The sequence below is a fragment of the Sceloporus occidentalis genome, unplaced genomic scaffold, assembly GCF_023333645.1.
Source record: "Sceloporus occidentalis isolate IW3139 unplaced genomic scaffold, rSceOcc1.0.p SCAF_3, whole genome shotgun sequence".
Lineage (NCBI taxonomy): Eukaryota > Metazoa > Chordata > Lepidosauria > Squamata > Phrynosomatidae > Sceloporus > Sceloporus occidentalis.
The window spans coordinates 5,416,329-5,440,255 of NW_028316983.1; the positions used below are offsets into that span (position 1 = coordinate 5,416,329).

The window sequence follows — 23,927 nt, forward strand, 5'->3', positions numbered from 1 at the left end:
TTATTTTCAATGGAAAAAGTGTTTCGGGTTACGAAATTTTCGGGTTACGAAAGGAATGGCGGAACGAATTAATTTTGTAACCCGAGGCACCAGTGTATTTTTAATTGGGGTGGGTAGTTTGTTTGTCTAGTTGGGGATATATGTCATTGTAATTGTATTATTTTATGTTGTGAACCGCTATGATCTATATAGGAATAGCGGTATATAAATAAATTTTCATTCATTTCATTCATAAAACGTGTCTGATTATGCGGCCACTTAATTGCCGCTGTTCAATCATTATCTTATTTCTTTCGCACTCGCCCATAATCCGCCTCCCCATCGAATTGCTGAATGTGCTTTCTGAGATCTTCATTCTGTTAATCTTGAGACATTTGGCCAAGCATTGGACTCTACCCTATCATCTGTAAACTTTGATGATTCTGTGGATCCAGCTGTCTCTTTACTTGATTCAACTTTATCCACAACACTTGACAGTGAGACTTCTAGTAAGTCACAGCCCTGGCTCACTCCTATCACTTGGTTTCTCCATTCTTGTTCCTGGGCAGCCAAGCATTTCTGGAAGAAGACCAGGGACTGGGCTGATTTTATTCATTGTAAATTTGTTATTTCAGGAAAAACATAATGGTAAACGGAAACTTTAAACGGTTTCCTATAGAAAGTTTGAATGCAAGAAATAACGATGACTTAGGGAGAACATTAAAGAAACTAAAAAATTAAGGTCTTAGTTATAGGTGACCTGCTTGATGAAAAGGCAACCCATGCGGGATTGTAGAGACTCACCAATCTAATTGGAAAGAAGTATCGGGTCCATGAAGCCAAAATTAATAAACTGTTAAAGAACATAGTTAAAAATACGAAATAAAATAGCGTAACTCCATTGGAGAGGATCATCAAAAAGATGCTAAATGAAGGCAAAGGTATTATTGGATTTATATATAGAATAATATTAGAGCATCAGTTTAAAATCAGCCATTTTGAAAGGAGTTTGGGAAAGAGATCTAAATTTAAGAAGCGAAGATACACAACTGTGGATACAAGAGGTTAAGAGAAACAAGCACACTAGGATAAAAGAGCAACAGATGAAATTAATAGGGCGATGGCACAGGATCCCTTCTCAATTAGCACTTTTCAATAAAAATCTATCAGCTAAACGTTGGCACTGCAGTGGATCCAAGGGTTTTTACACACACATGTGGTGGGATTGTCCATGTGTTCAGAAGTTTTGGGGTAAAGTGATAAGAGAGATTAATAAAATTATAGGCAAGGATGTTCATTTGAGCAAAGAGAATTGTGTAACTTTAAATTCGAAGAATAAGGGACTGAAGAACAATGAAGAGAAAGCAATAAAGAATATTAAAAGCAACACAGGCTGTGATAGCATCAGGATGGAAAGAAAGTGAAAACTGGAACTTCACCAAGGTAGATTTTGGCAGATAACTTGTTGTTTGATATTATTAGAGACAGAAGATAAAAATATACTGGAGAAAGGAAAGTAGAAACTTGGAATTTGGGTTGGGAAATCCTGCTTGAGAAGGTTAAAGGGAATGTGGAGTATGATAAAGTCAATAATTTAATTAAATCCCACATACTGAATGTTAGGTATTAATTGTAAACAGCGTATTGATCCTGAACTCTTTCAAGCTGTGCAGGAGGCGGAAGGGGAGTAGTTTTGGGAATAGTTTTGAGACCACTTTGTGTGTTCTGCTATGGAATTTTCCATTTAGATTGCATCACAAGGTATTCTCTTTTTGCATTTTCTCAGCTGTTTTCCACTGGAGAGAAGAAATCGTCATCGAGATCAAATGTCACAAATTCCTGATGGAGCTGGACCTGCCTGGTAAACTCCCTCTCAGGCCGGCGGATGGCAGTTATGGAGGGCGGCGTCTCCTTCCTCTCAGGCTGGCCCTGATGGAGCTGGCCCTGCCTGGCAAACTCCCTCTCAGGACGGCGGATGGCAGTTATGGAGGGCGGCGTCTCCTTCCTCTCAAGCTGGCCCTGCCTGGTGAACTCCCTCTCAGGCTGGCGGATGGCACTTATGGAGGGTGGAGTATCTTCCTCTCAGGCTGGCCCTGATGGAGCTGGCCCTGCCTGGCGAACTCCTTCTCAGGCCGGCGGATGGCAGTTATGGAGGGCAGCGTCTCCTTCCTCTCAGGCTGGCCCTGCCTGGCGAACTCCCTCTCAGGCCGGCAGATGGCAGTTATGGAGGGCAGCGTCTCCTTCCTCTCAGGCTGGCCCTGCCTGGCGAACTCCCTCTCAGGCCGGCGGATGGCAGTTATGGAGGGCAGCGTCTCCTTCCTCTCAGGCTGGCCCTGCCTGGCGAACTCCCTCTCAGGCCGGCGGATGGCAGTTATGGAGGGCAGCGTCTCCTTCCTCTCAGGCTGGCCCTGCCTGGCGAACTCCCTCTCAGGCCGGCGGATGGCAGTTATGGAGGGCAGCGTCTCCTTCCTCTCAGGCTGGCCCTGCCTGGCGAACTCCCTCTCAGGCCGGCAGATGGCAGTTATGGAGGGGCGGTGTCTCCTTCCTTCAGGCTGTTCCTGATGGAGCTGGACCTGCCTGGCCAACTCCCTTCTCAGGCCGGTGGATGGCAGTTATGGAGGGCAGAGTCTCCTTCCTTCAGGCTGGCCCTGCCTGGCGAACTCCCTTCTCAGGCCGGCGGATGGCATATCCATTTTGCTGCAGACATATCAATAAAAGCCCATTTTGTTGTCCTTAACCTCTCTAGCAAGCCTGAGTTCATTCTGTGCTTTAGCTTTTCTGACCTTATCTCTAGCTATTTGTTTGAATTCCTCTTTGGTGATTTCCCCCTTTTTCCATTTCTTATACATGTTCCGTTTAAAATTTAGCTCATTTGAAAGTTCTTTAGTCATTCATCCTGGTTTCTTGAGACACCTCCCATTTTTCTTCCTCACTGGAACTGTTTTAATTTGTGCCTTCAGTATCTCCCTTTTGAGAAACTCCCATCCATCCTGAACTCCCTTCTATTCCTGACCATGGGATCACCCCCAGTATTTCTCTAAGTTTACTGAAATCCGCTCTCCTAAAGTCTAGGATGCGTGTCTGACTATGCCTGGCTTCTCCTTTCCACTGTATAACAAACTCCAGGAGAACATGGTCACTTTCATGGTCCTGAGGGATATTTAGCCTTGGTGGCTGGTATAGGTTTAGGAAAAGAACCTAAAGATAAGGACAGTGCAAGGGTCCTGGATATAAGTTTGTTAATTACAGGAAAGAGTGTGGAGAAGTTAACTAAATCTGTAACTAAATGAAACTAAAAAAAAAACCACAAGTGCCTGAATCAATGTTTATCTGCTATGTATTTAAGTAACAACTGTTTTAATGAAGTTCAGTTTTTATTTTAATTAAGTTTGTGTTTATTTTAAATACATCCACATTACCATTATAAGATCTTTTGAAACAGTCTTCACAAGGTCTGTCTTTTTGGAGTGGCACATCACATATTTTGGAGGCAGCAGTGGGACCAGAGCCCTCCCAGGTGTGTGACTTATGTTTTGACGCTTTAAACAAGTGCTGCTATTCAGGCTGTGTTACATTTCATGCTTTTTGAAAATGGTAAACACACCGAAGTTCCATATTTGCATATACGTCACATGAATGAACAATACTAAGAAACTTTTCTAAGCTATTTTTTAATATGAAAGGAACATCCTTTGCTCCGTGGGCTTCTCTGTGATCATGCAACAGAGACTAAGCTACAAATTACAAATGAAACAGGACAGACTTTCAATGTACTGTTTGTGCAATAAAAAGACTTATTGGAAAACTGTAATAATGACAAATGACTAGTCAGGAAACTGCCAGTAGATCCTTACGTTGTTTCTAGACAAAACCTAAAATGTTGGAGGCAAAGAAATTGGAAATATATTAGTAACATACAGTTTACATCACAGATATTGTGGGTCAAATACTGAAAGCAATATATTGCCTTTTCTAAAGAACTGGAGAAAAGTGTCATGAGGGTAATATTAATGCAATGAAGCACTGCTCTGTGGATATACAATTTCAAATAGAAAAAAAACCTGGATAAACCACTTTAATGGTGTTAGAAGCAAACAGCATGGTATCGTGGTTTGACCTTTGGATGAGGACTCTGGAGACCAGGGTTTGAACCCGTTTGGCCATGGAGACCCAGTGGGCGACCCTGAGCTCAGCCTCCAGGGGAAGGCAATGGCAAACCCCCTTTGAATAAGTCTTGCCAAGAAAACACTGGGGTCGCCATAAGTTGGAAATGACTTAAAAACATAGCAATGGTGTTAGAAGACTTAAATAAAACCAATCCCATGAGACAAGGACAGACCTGATGTATTAGAAAATACATCTAGAAAACATGTATGTCAACATTTAGCTGATTTTTTCATGTCAGCTTTGTCTCTGAACGATCAGCTTTAATTACAAAATGTTCTTATCATGCTTTTCCTAGCAGCCCCTAAATATTTTGTCTGAAATGCATTAGCCTTCTTAACAAAACGATTAAGGTTATTTACATCCTGAGACATGCCTCATCTATACTGTTGAGCCTGTCCAGAGGCATAAATTCATAAAGGTGGCTTTTTAAAGCCAATCACACCTCAGCTGCAACATCGGTAGCTTGAGGACCTTTTACACACTTGTGTTGTGTGACACAGTACAGCTGGATGAAATCAAGGGCAACTTTTAGCCTTACGGCCTACATCCCTGTGAGACTGCTCCCACATCCATAATGGACTCTAAGCTATACAGGTAAAACTCAGTTGACAGAATCTCTGATTAAAAAACTTAATTACAAAATCTATTTATGATAACTTAACCCGGTCCTCCCTTTTCTTGACTTCTGTCTAGATGGAAAGGTTTTTTTATTCAACATTGACATTGGGGGATAGTAAAGGACCTCTGGAGAAGGACAATCTTTCAGCATTGGGTTGCAGCAGTATGTCAGTAGAAAACAATGCAATTAAAGCTTGAGTTGGGAAAGAACTGGATTCTACTCCAGGTGACCCTACTGCAGCTATGTGTGCTTACATACAGCAGAGAAGGTTAACAGCGGTTTCCATACTCACTTATTAAGCAGTTTCAAAAAGCAAAATATAGGAAGGGGAAAGTAAATAAGCCTCCCTCACCAGCTATCCTAACAAGCTAAAAAAGCATCGAGGTATACTGTATATATCCATATAGAAGTCTAGAAATTTTAGTCAAAAAATGGGCCCCAAAAGCCAGTCAACCTATCCATGGGTCAATGTGAGTATGTACTTTTAAACTGTATCAAAAAGGGAACCACCCTCCATGAAAGGCAAGAAAATAATCTGCCCCCCTCTACTCTCCTTTAGTGTAAGCACAAAAAGTTATGTCTTTGGGAAGTTTTTGGGGGAAATATTCTTTTCCTTTGTTACATGCCCCTAAATTTTATCCTTGACGTATCTTTGGGTTATCTCAAATTCCAGAAGATTTAGAGTCGAGTACCATACAAACTCAACTATAAGTGGACCTCATGTATAAGCTAAGGACAGGTTTTGGGGCCTAAACTATGGATGTTGCCATGACCTGTGGATAAGTTGAAGGTAAAACTTGGGGGCTCTTTTAGTGTGTATGTGTGCATGCAGCAAATGACACTCTAATTGAGGCTTTTTGCTTCGTTTTGTCCTGCAATCTGTTTAAAAGCAATTAATCACTCAATTTCTGCTTGGCTCAAGAGAAAAAGAAACTATCTTCCCACCCCATGCGGAAATCTGAAAGCGCTGTTATCACATTACCATACTGACCCATAAATAGGTCGACCTGGGATTTGGGGCATAAATTTTGACACTTATAGACAAGTACAGTGCGCCTGTGCTATACATGGGAATGCCATATGTGGCTTTAACCTTGCTACGGCAGGAAGAATTATGTGTGGCACGGTGCGGAGCGCGCATGAATGCACCCCATTGTTTTCAATGGGGCTTAAGCATACACAATTTATGCCGTAGGTGGCTGTGCGTGTCTGGAACGGACCCCATGAGTATGGAAAGGGCTCAGTGTATATACGGCATTATACAGTATGTTTCTCCACTAAAACAACTTTTTTAAATGAAGGCTGTTGAGAAAGAAAAAAACTAATCATCTCAAGATGGATTCTGGAAAATACTTTCAAGCAGCCTCTAGAAGCCTCAAAATATCTTTTACGTATACAAGGCTTATTTGACCCAGCTGTTTCACTTCACATGTGCATAATGTTAATTTCAAATGACAGGTTTGCTGAAATATTTTGGCCTATTCTTTGTGTGTGTGTGTGGTACAGGAATGTATCTCTACCTCTGGCACCAAAGTTCCTGCTAAATAAGTCCAGGAACACATGTACCATTAACCAAGGTTTGTTGTTAACTGCCTTTGAGTCAACTATGGCTCATGGCAGCCCCATGGATGAGACGTCTCCTAGGCATCCTGTTCTCAAAGCACTCTACTCAGATCCTGCAAACTTGTATCCCAGTACTCCAGAGACTAGGGCATGAAGCAATGGATGCAAATGCCAGGAAAAGAGATTCTACCTCAACAATAGGAAGAATTTCTTGATAGTAAGAGCTATTTGACAGTGGAAGATGGTGCCTCTGAACGTGGTCTCTTTTTTTAGAGGATTTAATTCAAGTAATTAAGGTTTCTGCTCCATACAGTGTTTCTCCACATGCGTTCATGTCAACTTACAGCAACCTCATGAACACAGTACTTCTTATTAAAACTGCAAAATTCAAAAGCCCTTCTTCTCAGGAAGGAGTAGCTAGATCAAGCTGTTCCAGAAAAGACAAGGGAGGGAGCGAAAGGCAAGCCAGCCCCAACAGGCCTTGCCTGAAAAGAAGGAGGCACTCCCTCTCTCCCTCCACCATTTTGAGGAGCGAAAGGCAAGCCAGCCCCAACAGGCCTTGCCTGAAAAGAAGGAGGCCCTCCCTCTCTCCCTCCACCATTTTGAGGAGCGAAAGGCAAGCCAGCCCCAACAGGCCTTGCCTGAAAAGAAGGAGGCCCTCCCTCTCTCCCTCCACCATTTTGAGGAGCGAAAGGCAAGCCAGCCCCAACAGGCCTTGCCTGAAAAGAAGGAGGCCCTCCCTCTCTCCCTCCACCATTTTGAGGAGAGAAAGGCAAGCCAGCCCCAACAGGCCTTGCCTGAAAAGAAGGAGGCCCTCCCTCTCTCCCTCCACCATTTTGAGGAGAGAAAGGCAAGCCAGCCCCAACAGGCCTTGCCTGAAAAGAAGGAGGCCCTTCCTCTCTCCCTCCACCATTTTGAGGAGAGAAAGGCAAGCCAGCTCCAACAGGCCTCTGAGGGAGAGCAGCTCTGCTGGACTCTTTCCTTTCCTTACTGTCATTCCCTTCTCCTTCTGTCTTGTCTTTTTTAGATTGTAAGCCTGAGGGCAGAGAAATGTCTAATTAACAAACTGTAAGCCACTCTGATAGCCTTGGCTGAAGAGAGGGGTATAAATAAATATATTATTATTATTATTATTATTAATATTTAGCAGCTGACTAACAGCTAACAAACTTTCATTGGAAGAAGCTTCCAGAACACGCCAGAAGCCACTTAAGGAAGATGCAGAGCAGTGACTTAAAACACTCTTAAGGAAAGCAAACCTTTACTGACTTATTAGAAGTAAATAAAGCTTTAATACTCAGCTCCAAGCAGCGAGTGACTACTACCTGTTTAAGCTGTGCTTTTATTTTTGCCTTAGGTCCCAACTATTTCTATGCCCTAAGTAACTTCTGGGGCTCCAAACTCTGCTTAAATCCTCACCAACAGCCCTGTGAGGTAGACCCACCACTGAGTTAAATAATGAATTTACTTAGATAAAGCTGTTTGAACAATGTTATTCCCTTGCAAAATGTGAAAACTGTCAGGGATGATGGGAGTTGTTGCTCTTCACCTCTGGCTCGAACTCACCACCTTGTTGCGCACCGACGCTGACCAGTTTTAGCCAGTGGATAAAAGCTTTGCTCTAAAGCAGCAGAGTTACAGAGAATAGGCTGAAGACCCTGACAAACTCTCCAAGCCTTCTCAGTCTTGCTTCCACAGAAGTCTTCCCACTTCTTCAGGATCCAGCTGGCTCTTGTATCTTCACCCAAGACACCAGACAACTCAGTAGTCTTATATAAAAGATCTACTTTATTCTACTATATACAGCTCCAAAACTATCCAACACAACAATACTCCTCACTGCTACTACCCAACTGCTACCCACACAATACATTAGGATTCATAGCCACTATTATAGTCCTTGGATCATACCACCCACTCTTGTCAGTATCCACCCAGTGGGCGTGTACATCCATTCTCATTGGTTCTCTTGTTTCTACCCAGAATTGATGATTTCATCATCTCAGCCTTGACTACTTAACAATTCTCAGGTGTGTTCAATTAACTACTTTACATTTCTTGTCCTTGGCACTCAGGACTTGTTAATTCTATTATCTTTTACACCTGTGTGGTTGCTACTTGCTTCTGCTGAGTCACCCTGACTCTCACATACATGTTTTATTTCAATCACTGTATGTCCCATGTTGCTTTTTCCTTCCTTGATTATATGTGAACATGGAAATGAAAACATGCAAACGCTAAATAAGCAAAGTATTTTTTATACATAGACTATATTGAGTTGGGGGGCTCCCCAACTTCTGTATCTAAATGTAAAAGGGGATCCCTAGAGTAAAATAATTGTGTACATAATGACACCAGGGAGGGTTTTATGCAGGACGTCTGCTTTAGTTGTTTTAAACTTTTGCACGTTTATTTGAGAGCCATCGTGGCGCAGGGTCCGAATCTCTGCTTGGCAACAGAAACCCAAACCCTCTCTAGATGTTAGAATAACAAAATAAATGAAGGCATTATTTATAGCCCTCCTGTCTGTCAAGACATTCAAGGCGGTTATCCCTTCTTTCCCCTAAAATATCAGTTAAACTCAATAATCATTAAATAGTGCATTAAAAAAAGCACCAGAGACGGAAGGCTTAAAAAACCCAGCCCCACAAGACAAGAAATCCTGGACCTGAAGTATTAGAAAGCACAGACTATATAAAAATAGTTCTTTAAAAACTAGGGACTAATTGTATCATTTGATATAAAAGGGGAAAACTGAAGTGGTAAACATTAGCTGAAGACACAAGAGAGCTTAACTTCGGTTAAAGTAAGCTTATGTGGTAATAGATTATTTCATTTGTTCAATATAAAGTTGAGCATTTTGTGTTGGCTATTTCTTTCCTTTTGTGGAAACACAAAAATCATTTAAGAAATTAGAGAGAGGAAAAGTCCCAAGCAGAAAATGACTTGGATGAAATCAGTCAGGCAGGTAAATATAAACTAAGTATAATCACAAATGAAATCAGGGGAAAGCAGAAACTTTTTGAAGCCAGAGAAAAGTGGAATAGAATTGAAGAGGAGTTTTATTTGAAACTAATGTGAGCAACGAATCAAAGCTATGTGAAGCTATGTAATTGTACGTATTCACGTCTGTGTGTTGTTGTAGGTGTGGGATACGTATGTATTTGTAAATTTTTAATTCTTTAATAAAAATTAAATATAGAAATATAGAAATCTAACCCGCTCTCAGCCTCTAAAGAAGGCAATGGCAAAACCTGCTCTGAACAAATCTTGCCAGGAAAAATAAACCCATAACAGGGTCGCCTTCAGTCAGAAATTACTTGAAGGGCACACAAAGTCCATTTAATTGTATACTTTTTAAAAGCTAGTTAGTTTTAAGTGCCTTTCAAATCTGTCTATTAAAAGTTTAGAGCCGCCTTTGGGGCTCTTTCTGGGAGAAAGGCAAGCGGGAAGCGAAATAAGTAATAATGTTAAAAGCTTTTGAGTAAATAAAATAAACTCCGCATCGTCTTACAGCGCAAACACTGTAAAGTTAAAAAGAATGCTATGTTGTTCATTTCAACGCTCACTTTCTCTGTTTTTAATTGTGCTGCTCCTTAAAACTGTGAGCTGCTTAGAGCCCCAATTTGGAGAGAAAAGCAGGATATATAAATATTAAAAAATGAATTATTAAAAATAAATTTAAAAATAAAGTACTAAGAAAAACAATAACAGCAATATTTGTAAAAATGTTAATTTGTATTAAAGTAAAATTTATTATTCCTTTGAAATAATCCCTTTAAAAATTAAAAATGATATAAAAATTAGGTACCATGAATAATAATAATAATAATAAAAGGAATACTACTAATAATGTTAATTTTTACTGAAGGAAGAAAAATATTATTCCTTTAAAACAATTTCTTTAAAACAAACAGCATTCCTTTCCTCACAACTCAATTTTAAAAGTAACCAAAACGGACCAACCCTCCACTAAACCCTCTTGCGCACAAAATGGAGGAAAAGGGCGCACTCTCGCCTATATATAGGTACCGCCCACCTTAGCCACGCCCCCTAGAGCGTCGCAGCCTAGCAACAAGCCCAAACTCCGCCTCCTTCCCCCATCTGATTGGCCAAGAATATTCCAGAGGCGGGGAAAGCGAAGCGAGAGCAGAGTGAGCCCCTAGAGATAAGAAAATATAGAGTCACACAAAGATCATTTTTCCTCGCCAACGGCTTCTGAGGCCGATAAAGACGGCAGAACAGGCCAAGGAGAGTCACGGAGCCCAATAATGGAAGTGTCAGCTGTTTTGTGAGTTTTGGAGCTTGATGAGAGTGAGGCGCTTATTAGCCTCACGGGCGCAGTTCTGAGGTAAATGAGTTCGGAAAGCGGAGTAGAAGAGTCACAGAGAGAAAGAGAGCGTCTGAGAAGCTAATGAGTGTTGCTGTTTCGCAAAGGAGGGCTTCCTCGGCGGAGAGCGAAGCGCCTAGTTCAAGTCTCGCTCTTCATTATTCCTAGCTCTGTGTTCACTTTCGAGCAAGATGGCGTCGGGCCCGTTTCCGGTCCCACTTCCGGGAGTCAACCGATGACTGTTGCCGAGGAGGAGGAAGTGGCCGGAGAAGGAAGTGACGTAACCAAGGGAGGGGCCTTCCTTTTCTGCCTCGCTCTCTTCTGGTGAGTGGCGCCAGGGAGGCTCTCGGGGCGCCAGGGGTTGAAGAAGGCAGTCGTGAAGCGGTTAAAGAGGAGCTTGGCGCCCTGTGCCTTGATTTCCACGGATTACAACCTTGGATTAGTCAGGTCTTAAACTCATGTTGTTAAAAACGCATTTTAAACTCTCTTCTTTTCCCTATTTATAGAGGCAGGTATATAGATATATATGTGTGTGTGTGTATATATATATATATATATATATAGAGAGAGAGAGAGAGAGAGAGAGAGAGTGTTCCCTGAGCCCCAGTTTGAAGCCCCTCCCGCAGGCTCCCTGACTCTTCAGAGGAGGGCTGCTGGGAGAGTCTGATTCGCCCAAGGTCAGCAGTCTCTTTCCTGACTGAGGAGGGCTTGAGCCCTGGTTCATCGCCCAGCCCTTCCCGATGCTGGCTGGCTCTTCCAGGGGCCATGCTCTTGAGTGACTCCTGGCGGCCCTATTCCCAGGTATTCTTGACAAGGTTCATCGAGAGGCTGTCGGCCGTTGCCTTCCCCTCAGGCGGAGGCCCAAAACTGACCCAGGTAGAGACCGCTTTAACTGCCCTTCCTCGGTGCTAGGACATCTTGGGAATTGTAGTGTATTGTGGCGCTAGAGCCCTCAGACAGAAGGCTAAAGGTATGGCAACACTACAGTTCCCAGAATCCCCTGGCATTGAGCCAGGGCAGTTAAAAGGGTCTCAGACTGGATTATTTCTGCAGTGTGTTTTGGACCTGAGAGAGTGTGACTTCCCCTTGTCAACCAGTGGGTTTCCGCAGGGATTGAATGGGGATTTGATCCCTCTTTTCCGGAAGCCCTAGTCCAAAACAAAAAACACTGCGCCACGTTGACTCTCCCTGATGAGAGTGGATGGACCCCTTGATTCAACCGCTGGAGTCGATCCGTTGAACCAGTGGCATTTGCTATGTGCTGATCCACCATGCGGCACTTTATTGAATGGGTCTGCTCCTGTGTCTCTGCACCGGGGTTCACTGAAACCTAAGAGATTATACCATCATATATGTCTTAAATGCACAATTTCATGAATAGCCAACATTTCTTGCCATAGATTTGGAGAAGGTCATTTGAATCATGGTGCCTTTTCCCCATTAGTAGTCATTGGCCAGGGACTAGAAGCCCAGCCCCAGGCCATGCAGGAATATTATTATGATGATTGTTATTGTTACTGTTATTATGCACAGTAGATTTACACAGTGCTATTCCACAGTGCTGTACGTACAAACAATAAAACAGATAAAGTAAACCTGCCCACGGCATACAATCTAAGAAATATACAACTAAAGCTCTCTTGGGAGATGGCTATCCAACCTCTATTTAAAATCCTCCAACGAAGGAGAGTGCCCCACACTCTGAGGCAGTCTAAAGTAGTGACTGTTAACCTGTAATCCCCTTCATTTCCAACTGTGTGCCTTTCTGTCTTCTGTCCAGTTTTCTTAGGTCTGGAAAGCCTTCTGAGCAACCTTAATTCATGGTGACAGGATCGGAATGAGGGAGATAAGAGTAGAGATGCTGTGCTCTTGACTAAAACATCTTTTAAAAAGGCTTCCCTGGCGCTTCTGCCAGCAGCATGAGGGGGAACCAGAGTGAGCTTCTTAGCCATCAGCCAAAGCCTGTGGAACTCACTTGTAAAGAGAAGAAGATCCTTATGCTTAAAGTTGCATTTCTCTCCTGCATTGATGGGCCAATGGGAGGATAAGATAGAGGTGAGAATCCATACAGCCAAAAAAAACCTCACAATCCCTTACGTAGAATATCCTCATTTTGTGGCTTTCTTTCAGTCTGGTTTGTATTGTTTTGTTTTCATTCTTGAGTTAATTGGTGGCATTCTTTTTAATTAATTCATAGGCGGCTTTTCTGCCCATCTGGCATCCACATGTCAGTGAGCATGGCTGGGACAGCCTTTCCACCCGCAAAGGTCTCTGCAGCTGTGTCAAATTCATTGCCCACCTTTTCAGTGGTGGGCATTGGCCCAAACAGCTGCCACAGCAACATCTGTAGTTCATGGGCCTCAGAACTCTTTGTGAGCTCTGGGGATAGTTTTTCTGCAGACACTGGTACCAGCCCCTTCTTTTCCGAATCAGTGTATGAACTCCATGGTAAGGGAGGTGATATAAAGTAAAATGTGGTCTCCTAAGAGAAGCCATATTAATCCAGGAAGAGTAACAAACCAGATAGACTGCGACTCCACATTTCCAACCTAATGTTTGGGGCTTATAGGTCTTGTAAACAAAAACATCTGGAAGGCCAGAAGGTCTTTACCTCTGTACTGGAGGGACATAGATTGGGACTCGATGATACTTCTTTGGGCCAGTGGTATAAATGGCTCTGTAGTTTGTTATTGTTTGCCTTCAGGTTTTGGTGTGTGTTTGTGTTTACTTGGAGTTGCTAGGAATTTCATCTTTGAAGTCTTATACATATGTGTTTTACCTTTGGACTGTGAAATCTACACAGACACATATAGTCCTAGTACTCTGATTTGACCAGTGCTTTTGTTACCTAACATATTTGCTGAAATTCAGCCTTGAGAGCAAGGTATCTGTGCCGTATTAAATAGAAGCCAAACAAAGGCCTATGGGTTTTTCAGGCTATGTGGCCCTGTTCTAAAAGAGTTTATTCCTGATGTTGCCTAGAACATGGCCACATAGCCCGAAAAACCCACAAAAAACTAAGAATGCCGGTCGTGACAGCCTTTGACTTCACAAAGGCCTATATACTGTTTTGTTTAAAATACTGTATTTACTGATTACTATATCGTTCTCTTTGTTTCTCTTTCAAAATAGTGTACTGTCATTTGGTATCAGACATTTTGATAACCTGTATTCTTTTTGTCCCACAACAGTGTCACATGAGACTTATCAGCTGGAACTGAAATAGACTGAGCCATACAGCTCCAAATACGTATGAAAAAGTACCTGTGGGTCTTGCCACTTCAGAATCAATGGTCTATCCATCTCATCCAGGCCATTTTGTGCTACTCAGTCGAAAGGTCCATTCTTGGGCTTTTTTCTGCACCCTTTGTCCTGAACTTGGGTTTTCAGAGAAACCAAAAAGGTTAGTTAACTTGAGATAATTCTATTCCAAGTCAGATTCTCTAACTACAGATGGTTCCTTTATTTAGCATCCATCTTGTGTTCACAACTGTATTGGATACAACTATGGCATACCTCCCTCCCACATCACTGGTAATCTGTGATTGTGGGTCTTGATATGGTATGATGAAGGTACAGTAAAAATGGAGTGGCAAGGTGTCAACAGTGTGGTACAATAGCCAAAAAACCAATACAGTTCTAGGCTGCATCAGCAAGAGTATAGTGTCTAGGTCAAGGGAAGTGTTAGTGCCACTTTTCTGTTTTGGTCAGGCGTCACCTGGAATACTGTGTCCAGTTCTGGACACCACAATTCAAGAAGGATGTGGACAAGCAGGAGTGTATCCATAGGAGAGTGACCAAAATGGTGAAAGTTCTGGTAAACCAGTCTTATCAGGAATGACTGAGGAAACTGGCAGTGTTTAGCTTGGAGAAAAGAATGAGAGGTGACTTGGTTGCTGAAGAGATGTCATATAGAAAATGGAGCCATCTTTTTTGTGCTGCTCCAGAGACTAGATCATCAAACATTGGATTCGAACTTGAGGAAAAGAGATTCTACCTAAACATTAGGAAGAACTATTTTTTACTGTAAGAGGTGTTCAGCAGTGAAATAGATAGCCTCAGTGAATGGTAGATTCTGCACCTTGGCAGGTATTCAAACAGAAGTTGGTTGGGCATCTATCAGGAGTGCTTTTGTTGTGTATTCCTGCAAGTCAGGGGGCTGGACTAGATAGCCCTGTCCCTTCCAACTCCTGAGATTCTGTGATTTTATATGGTGGACCATGGACCACAACAGTGCTGTCTGCAGTATGTTTCCTGGGTAGAAGGAAACAGTTGCAGCCAGTGGCACATTGAGAACAAAAGTGACAAGTCTGCCACACAACATAGTGTATATATTTATATATATGTCTAAAAATGTTAGTGAAAAAAACCTGAGTTGACTTATCCACAAGTCAATGTAAGTACTGTACTTTAAGTTTTACTAAATAAGGAACCATCTCCAGGTGAAAGCCAAGAGTATAATCTGTCCTGAAAGCACTGACCCCCCTCTATTCTGTCATCCATCCAGCTAAAGAGTGTGAGCACAAACAATTATGCCTGCTGGGATTTTATAAGTTGATGTGGTTTTCCTTTGCTTCATCCTTTAGATCCTTTGCTACATGTCACTACGTTTTACTCTCAACATCCACGGGTCATATCAAAATCCATAATTTTGACTCCCAGACCTTGACTTATACATGAAGTTGAGCTATAGTAAAGTATACACAGTAGTTTGAGAATCCAGGGGATAAAGACATACTTCTGAGAAACATATGTGTTCCTGTGCAATTACTGCTTTAACAAAAAAAATTGGTACTAGTGGCAAAAATAACATGGGAAAATAGGGATTAATTGATGTGTTGCAAAAAAAAAAAAGAGCAGTTCAACATGTTTTGGCAAACCTTTTAGTTAAGAGTAACAGTATGCACTTGTGCAAGAAACAAAGAAGTCAAGTAAAATGTGCATTAAAAAAATTAGAACCTGCTAGAGACCACTTGAAGGTTTCTTCCAAATGGCATCTAGGGCTGATGTTTTCATTCACTAGCCTTCAGTAACAAGTTCTAGAGGCAGCTGGTGGTTACAATTACAAAATACAAATGCTGTTGTATTTTAAATTGTGGCTTAGGGATTGTGTTATTATTTTACTATGTTTTATTTTTTATTGTAATCCGCCCCGATCCTCTGGGGAGAGGCGGGCTATAAATATTATTATTATTATCATTATTATTATTATTATTATTATTTACTTTGCCTGTTGTAACCAGGAAGACATAGCTACAGAGTATAACCACAACAGATTCTCATTCTTTCCCAACTGAAGTTTTATTTTCTTACTGACTTTGTAAAAAGGAGCTTCTTTGGCTGCTGCCACACTGCAGAAATGCATTTGAGATGATGGGAGGATGCTCAAAGCAAAGCAGATAGCAAAAGAAAATGGAACTAGAATGAATCAGCTTTAAAAATGAGGAACTAGAATGTGAAGAACTACTTAAGGATATGAGGTAGTTTTCCTACCATCTCCTTTTCTGGGGCTATCTTTAAATAATAATAATAATAGATTTTATTTTTATCCTGCTTTTCCACGATGATCAAAGCGGCTTACAGATTAAAATTCAACATAAAAATACATACATATCAATAAAAACAATGTAAAAAATATCATATTAAAAACTATTACACAGCCAGCTTAGTTGAATTGATCCAAAAACATTGCGAAAATTGTTACACAATAGGGGGAGAGGGCATAATATCACATCTCGGGGGGGAAAGCTTGGTGAAAGAAAAAGGTCTTAAGGTTCTTTCTGAAAAGATCCAGGGAGGTGGTGGAACGGAGCTTGTCGGGAAGGTTGTTCCACATTTTTGGGGCCGAGATGGAAAAGGCCCTTTGCGAGGTCGCCGCATATTGCACAGTTGGGACCTTCAGCAGATTCTTCCCGGCTGATCTGAGTGTGTGGGGCGGATTATATGGGGGGAGGCAGTCCTCCAAGTACCCTGGACCCAAACCATTTAGGACTTTATAACTGCTTGTTTCTTTTCTTGCTCTTTCTCTCTCTAAAGGAAGCTGAATTTCCACCAGAGAAGATGGCATTGTATTGGGATAGCCTGTAGAAATGTGTCTGTGTCAAGTTATCTGCTTGCTTTAAATGTCTCATCATTCCCCTTTTGTGGCCTTGTGCAGGTGAGTGGCAAAGGAAGGACTCTGGTGGTCTTGAATGATCACCTGTGTGGTTGCAGAGCTCTCGGGTAGAGCTTTGATACTTGGGAGCAGGCATTGGATGGATTTGAGACATCATGGCGCAGTTTAGCAACTGTCTGGACCTGTGTCCAGATGCTACTTGTGGCCCAATTGTATAATGAAGGTTGCTTGTTTGGCTACGTGGGCAATGTCAAACAGTGAGCCCCATTTAAAGAAGGGTTGTTTTTCAGACAAATCTTAATCACACATGTGACAGGTTGACTCTCATGCCACCATGAAGAACCAAATTGGCTCATGCTATATTTGAGAGAGACCTTCATTCACCTAGGACTGTTTCATGCAACCCTGCTCAGTTGCCGCTTTTCATTTGGAATCAGGTCTCCCTAATGCAGCCTTGTCAAATTTGGTGCTCACCTGTTGAGTGGGGAGGACCAGCCCTATGGTTGCCACATAAAACTGTAGTTCATGGGCCCCAGGTCTTTGTTGTTTGATCTGGGGATAAAAGCATGCTACAGATAAGCACAGTGTCTAGATACTGGGGCTAAACATAGCCCCCTTTGACTCATTCTGCTTCCCAAAATGCATCACAGAGGCAAACCTTGGAACCTTTCACACTACAGAATTTATAACACCGCACTGCCATGGCAAGGTCCTATGGGATCATGGCATTTATAGTTGGTGAAGCACTAGAGCTCTCTGGTAGAGAATTCTAAATGCCTCTTTCCTTAAACTACAAACCTCAGGATTCAATAAGGTTAGCATGGCAGTTAAAGTAGAATCATAACACTATAATTGCTCAGTGTGAAAGCCCCCCAGAATTATTCCCTGACACTGGACATCTGACAAGCCCTGGTTACCTGTAAACTGCACAGGTGGCAAATATCTTTAAAGATGATATTCCAACACTATTACGGGGATAAATTTGTAAGATAGGAAGGCTCCTTGATGACAACAATAAAGCTTCCACAGCACAGAAACAATACGGGTTGAATCTCCCTTATCTGAAATACATGGGACCAGGGGTGTTTGGGGTTTAGAATTTCATTGGATTTTGGAATAACTGTATTTGCACAGAAGTACATAACGAGATATATTAGGGATGGAGGACCCACAAGTGTCAACGTAAAATTCATTTATGTTTCATGTGCACCTTATACACATGGACTGAAGGTAATTTCATACACTACCGTATTTTCCGGCCTACAAGACGACTTTTTAGCCCAGAAAAATCTTCTCCAAAGTCGGGGCCCGTCTTGTACTCCGGAAAGCCCCTGGGTCCTAAAGAGAGCCCTCGGCAGCAAAGCCTTCTCCCAAAGGCAAAGAAGCATCCTCCTCCGTTCCTTCCTTTTCCTTCCTCCCCTTTCTTCGTTCATCTCCTCCTTTCCTTCCTTCCTCCTTCCCTTCCCTTCCTAGGTTTCTCTCTCTTTCTCCACCACATTCCCTTTCCTCCTTTGCTTTTTTCCCTTCCTTCCTTCTCTCCCTCCCTCCTTCCTTAACTTTTTCTTCCTTCATTCAGCTCCAGCCCTGACTCTGAGAGCGAGGCTGGCTACAGAGCAACCAGTCCTGTTTGGATGGAGTCACACTAGCAGCCAATCAGAGAGAGGACAGTGGTTGCCCCCCACCCTCACAAACTACAACTCCCAGGGTTCCCTAGCACTGAGCCAGGGCAGTTAAAGCAGTCTCAAACTGGATTATTTCTGCAGTATGGATTGGACCTTGAGCATTTTTAATAACCAAGGTCCAAAACACACTGCAGAAATAATCCAGTTTGTGACCACTTTAACTCTCCTGGCTCAGTGCTAGGGAATCCTGGGAATTGTAGTTTGTTGTGGCACCAGAGCTCTTTCTGACAGAGAAGGCTCAATGTCTCACAAAACTACCATTGCCAGGGTTCCCTAGCACTGAGCCAGGGCAGTTAAAGCAGTCTCAAACTGGATTATTTCTGAAGTGTGTCTTGGATCCAACTCAGGCTGCATCTTCACTCCAGAGATAATCCAGTTTCATACTGTTTTAACTGCCATGGCCCAGTGCTATGAAATCCTGGGAATTGTAGTTGTCACGCCAAAGTTTGCTGAGAGAGGCTAAATGTCTCAGAAAACTAGAATTCCCAGGATTCCATAGCACTGAGCCAGGGCAGTTAAAGGGATGTCAAACTAGATTATTTCTGCAGTGCAGTTGCAGCCTAACACGTTTTGATTTGGCACAAAGCTTCCTGGGCTTTGATTCCAATAGGAGCCACTTGAACTGCCACAGCTCCATCCATACAGAATCCCTGGGATTTGTAGATTGGATCAGTGCCCCTCCCCGCATTCTTTGGGCAGAGAAGGCAAAAGACCTTATAAAACTACAAATCCTAGGATTCCAATAGGATGGAGCAGCAGCTCTTAAAGTGGTGTCAAACTGCATTAATTCTAAAGTGTAGATGCACCAAGAGGAAGGGTGGGAGGAGTTGTTGAGGCGGGTGAAATAATGTTGTGTATGCTGTTATTTCAAACGTGGAACAGACTCCTTTCTCAGAGTGTAATGGAGTCTCCCTCCTCTTCCCCTCCTTTTCTTCTTTCTCCTTCTCCTTTTTTCCCCTCCCCCCTCTTTCTCCTCTGTCGCTGCTGCTGTTGCTGTTGTGTGCCTTCAGCTCCTTTCTGACTTATCATGGAAGAGAGGGGTGGTCTTATACGGTGAGTATATTCCAAACACTCTATTTTAAGTTGTAAAGTTGGGGGTCGTCTTATACACCCAGTCGTCTTATATGCCGGAATATATGGTATTTTTAATAATTTTGTGAAACAAATCTTGTGTACAATAAGCAATCAGAAAGCAAAGTGTCACTATTTCAGCCAACCATGAAAAAAGTGTTGGTTTTTGGAATATTTCAGAGTTTGGAATTCCAGATAAGGGAATTTAGAACTCTGTGGAATCCTGGGAATTGTAGTACAGTGGATTATTTGGAATTGTCTGCATAGAGCTCCAGTGCCTGCCCAAACTACAGATCCCAAGATTCCATGGGATGCAGTCATGGCATTTAAAGTGATCTCAAAAGTGTTGTAATTTTGTAGCACGGAAAAGACTCAAGGCTGTAATCTTCTACCCCACTGAAGGTTTTTCTTGGTCAGGTTTCTTTGGAAGAGCTTTGCCATTGCCTTCCTCTTAGGCTGAGAAAGTTTAATTTGCTCAGGGTCACCCAGTGGGTTTTCATGGCTGAGCGCATACTTGAACACTGGCGTCCCTAGTCGAACATTCAAACTTGACTCTCAAACAATACATACCATGTTGACTCTCTTAAGAGCCGTCCCTATATATGCTGCCTTGTTCATTTAATTTGAAACCTTACTAGCAATATGTCTTTCAAACACTGGGCCATCTGGATTAGCAGTTCTCTGTGGGAGAAATAAACTCACTTAATAAATCTTTTTGTAACAGATTAAGAAGACTTCTTATTGGTTTACTTCACAAGTTCTAGTATCACACAGCTTCATAATGGTGGACATCATTGATAATCAGTCTGTGAATGACCTCTGATGAATATATGCTGAGGACAAGGAATTAGTTGGATGTGAGTTGCAATATCATCACTAATGAACACAAACAGCTGAACACATCTGGTAGCTTCAACTGGATTTCTTCATTCCCTTGAAATGGTATTTTGAACACAATTGGCTCAGTTCTCATTGGATGAAGCTAATTTTTACATTAAAAAGAGCAAACTTTTTTGATATTGCTGGATTTGTTCCATTAATATTTTTTTGAATAAAAATTGCATTTGATTTAATTATTTATTTATTTACTTACTTATTTACTTGACAGGGAACCCAAAGTGATTTATTCCAATTTATTGTTCAGTTGTGTTAAGGTGACCTGATCAGAGTACATATGTGTATTATTAGAACATTCCTTGCAGTATCAGAAAGCCAATGTGGTGTAGTTTTTGAACACTAGATTAAGACTTGGGACTAGAGTTCAAATCCTTGCTTGGCCATGGAAACCCACTGGGTGACCTTGAGCAAGTCACATACTCTCAGCCTCAGAGTGAAGCAAAGGTAACCCCTTTGAACAAACTTTTCCAAGGAAACCTTGTTATAGGTTCACCTTAAGGTTGGCAGAATCGCTTCTTGTTTCCGAAAAAGGCTTCTCCTGGGCCTAAATTTCCCTGGGGTGAGGCAAAATATGTTGGGAATGCCTTCCACTCCCTCTGCTCTTAAAATATTTTCCCAAAATAATTTTTTTACCCACTGAGAGACATGTGCCTCTGGACTTTTGCCTACCTCTGGTCTGTTGGTTCCATTTCAAGCTGAGAAAAATCTGATTCAGTGCAACTAGGTGAACATCTTGTTTCACTAAAAGAGGGATACCAGTCTAGGTACAGGCAGCGTACCTTTTAAATTGACTACTTGCACTTGTGACTGAGGAGCAAGAGGTTTTGTAAAAAACAAGCTGAGCAGCACTGTGTTCATTTCTTAGCCTGTTCCTCTGAGCCTAGGATTTGTCAACATTTACCCCTTAGAAGAATAACTAGAAATTTATGTCCTGTATTTATTTTTTATTTATATGCTGATTTTGTCCTAAATTGGACCCAAGGTGGCTCACAAAGGATGCTTAATAATAATAAAAGAAAAGGGATTGTATAGCACCACTGAGACTAATTGTGTAGAAGAAGTAGCATAAGCTTTCATAGACATAGGGCCCAAAGAGACAGGCCAAAATGAAGCTGCTTTGGGCCACTTTGGAAGTGTGCTGTTTAAATGACACATGCGTCCTAGGAGGCCAGAAATCCCACCAAAGCCACGCTTCAGTCCTAAGGACTGGAGCGCGGCTTTGGCATAGTTTCTGGCCTCTTAAGACGAGTGTGTCATTTAAATAGCATACCTCCAAAGTGACCCAAAGCAGCTTTATTTTGGCCTATATGTTCAGGCTCATAGTCTACTACTTCCTCAAATGCAGCTGAGGAAATAGACCAAGTCTAAGAAAGCTTATGCTACAGCATCTACACAATTAGTCTCAAAGGTGATGCAAGATCCCTTCGCATAGTGATATTCCAGACTACCAAGGCAATGTCTCTGTATTCTACAATACAACAGTACAGTTTTTATTTAATCCATCTAAATCAGCCCAGGCAATTGGATAGATGCAGATATATATGTGCACAGTTTTTTTTTAATGTGAATATATATTTTTGGAGACTACCACCCCAAAAACCCTGCTTCCTAGCACTTCATCTAAAATTACTGTTGCCTGAAATACCCTCTGTGTGATTCCTCCCCAGCCCTGTGATGTATGAAGAAGATGCACCAAAAACTGATGAACTGAGCATATCAACACCAACTGACTACTGTAAAGATCTGAAAGATCTATATCTCATGGAGCAAGAGACATGATTTGCATCTTTCTGCATCCTTTTACATTCTCTTGCACTCCCACAAGTGTATAAATATGCTTTATAACCTGGGGTTTTAATATTGCTCTGTACTGCATCTGCAGCTCATGCTAAAATAAAAACCAGCTAGTCTTAAAGTTGCTACTGCATTCTGTTTATTCTTCCCCTTCTTTACTCTTCTTTATAGGCATTAGCTGTCAGGAGATTTTCGCATGGCTCCCCCCCCCTCCCCCCCAATCTAGGCATGGGCTGAGATTGTATAAATGGATGTAATCACACAGCTCTGTGCCCAGATTGAAAGCAACCTGTACCCAATGAGGACCTCTCCTGTACTTAGCAATGAACGAAAAAGAACAATTTTGCTAAGTACAGGAGAAGTCCTGATTGGGTATGGGATGCCTCCGATCTGGGCACAGACCTTTGTGACAGTCTCAGCCCATGATGGGGAGAAAACAGCCGGTGTGATAATCTCAAGGTTTACAAGTTTGACTGCAAAGTCATTGTTGAGCCAACCAGCAGAGGGTGATGTACCATAATGTTTCCTCCATAACTGTTCATGAAGAAATTGTAAAATAGAAGAGCAAACGCCTTGTCTTCTAATCTGCACCTGGAGGCTTCTAGCAAACCTTGTTAATCATTCCAGTTCCATGTTACATTATGTTCTCTCTCTGTTTTTATGCATGTGCCTTCTTGTCATCTATTGACTTCCAGCAACTACAGAAATGGGTATGAAATCCCAGCACTAAGGTACTACAGGGGAAAGGGGAGGTATAGACATAAAGTAGGGGGTGGGCTGCATTAAAGTAGTCACAGCTGTTTATACAAATCTCTAACTTTTGGCACTCTAAATATATGAAACCAAATTCTTTTTGATGTATGTTTGCATCATAACTTACATTCACACCAGAATAAAATTACTGTACATGTGTACAAGTTTTAAAACCATCTAATAACTGGAAAAAGCAGTGAAAACTTTATAAATCAAGAGTCATGATAGAACATCCAGGCAGGAAATTTGATATATAGTGGGACCTTGGTATCAGGGTTTGGTTCCAGGACCTTCTGTGGATGCTAAAAATCATAGATGCTCAAGTCCTGTTAGATATATAGTAAGGCATAGTAAAATGGTTTCCTTATATAAAATGGTAAAATCGAGGTTTGTTTTTCAGAGATTATATATTTGTGGGTGTGTTTAGTTTCTTTGAGACATGGCTGGTTGAATCTGTGGATATAGAATCCATGGATATGGAGGGCTGACTATTGAAGCAGCTTTGTTATTTCCTTCCACTGAAATACACCCTACACTACTTCATATTCATTGGCTGTTTCCCATCCAAGTATTAATCAGGGCCGACCCTACTTAGTTTCCAAGATCAACAGGATCTGGTGCCTTTAGGGCATTTCAGCTCTTCTTATTTGCTTTTCTCTCCAGAAGCACATCTCCTTATGAAGCCTGCCTGTTCTTTTACCTCCCACAGCTGTGTAATCTCTGGGACAGAGCAGCTATCCCTATTTTGGATCGTAGGGTTGAAAATGCTCCCATGCTTAATGATACTTGTGTTGCTGTTTTATTTGTTCATGTATTTAATTAATTAATCTGCCAGCTCTCTTAAGAGTGGTGTACCTATTCCAGGGCCCCAGCTACTTTAATTTAGCCTTGCAGAGGGCACAAACCTGTGACATTGTTTTTGAGGCATAAACAGACAGATCTCACCTAGACATTAGA

The 23,927-nt window shown here is 41.9% G+C and overlaps 1 long non-coding RNA gene and 2 other non-coding genes across 7 annotated transcripts; all 3 read left to right on the plus strand.

Moving 5' to 3' along the window:
- The first annotated feature begins 10,846 nt into the window (after positions 1-10,846).
- Positions 10,847-22,372, plus strand: LOC149315485 (uncharacterized). 5 transcript variants are annotated; one of them, XR_016280372.1, is made up of 8 exons: positions 10,847-10,982; positions 12,439-12,713; positions 13,850-14,061; positions 15,987-16,138; positions 16,695-16,815; positions 19,466-19,508; positions 20,251-20,468; positions 22,091-22,372. It is a non-coding gene; the product is annotated as an uncharacterized LOC149315485 (long non-coding RNA). The 5 variants fall into 5 exon arrangements; XR_016280369.1 differs by having other exon boundaries at positions 10,848-11,105; XR_016280373.1 differs by having other exon boundaries at positions 10,848-11,105; positions 20,251-20,383.
- On the plus strand, positions 12,931-13,064 carry LOC149315486 (small nucleolar RNA SNORA5). The gene has a single exon (XR_016280779.1). It is a non-coding gene; the product is annotated as a small nucleolar RNA SNORA5 (small nucleolar RNA).
- LOC149315487 (small nucleolar RNA SNORA5) lies at positions 17,221-17,354 on the plus strand. Its single transcript, XR_016280780.1, has one exon. It is a non-coding gene; the product is annotated as a small nucleolar RNA SNORA5 (small nucleolar RNA).
- Positions 22,373-23,927: the final 1,555 nt, after the last annotated feature.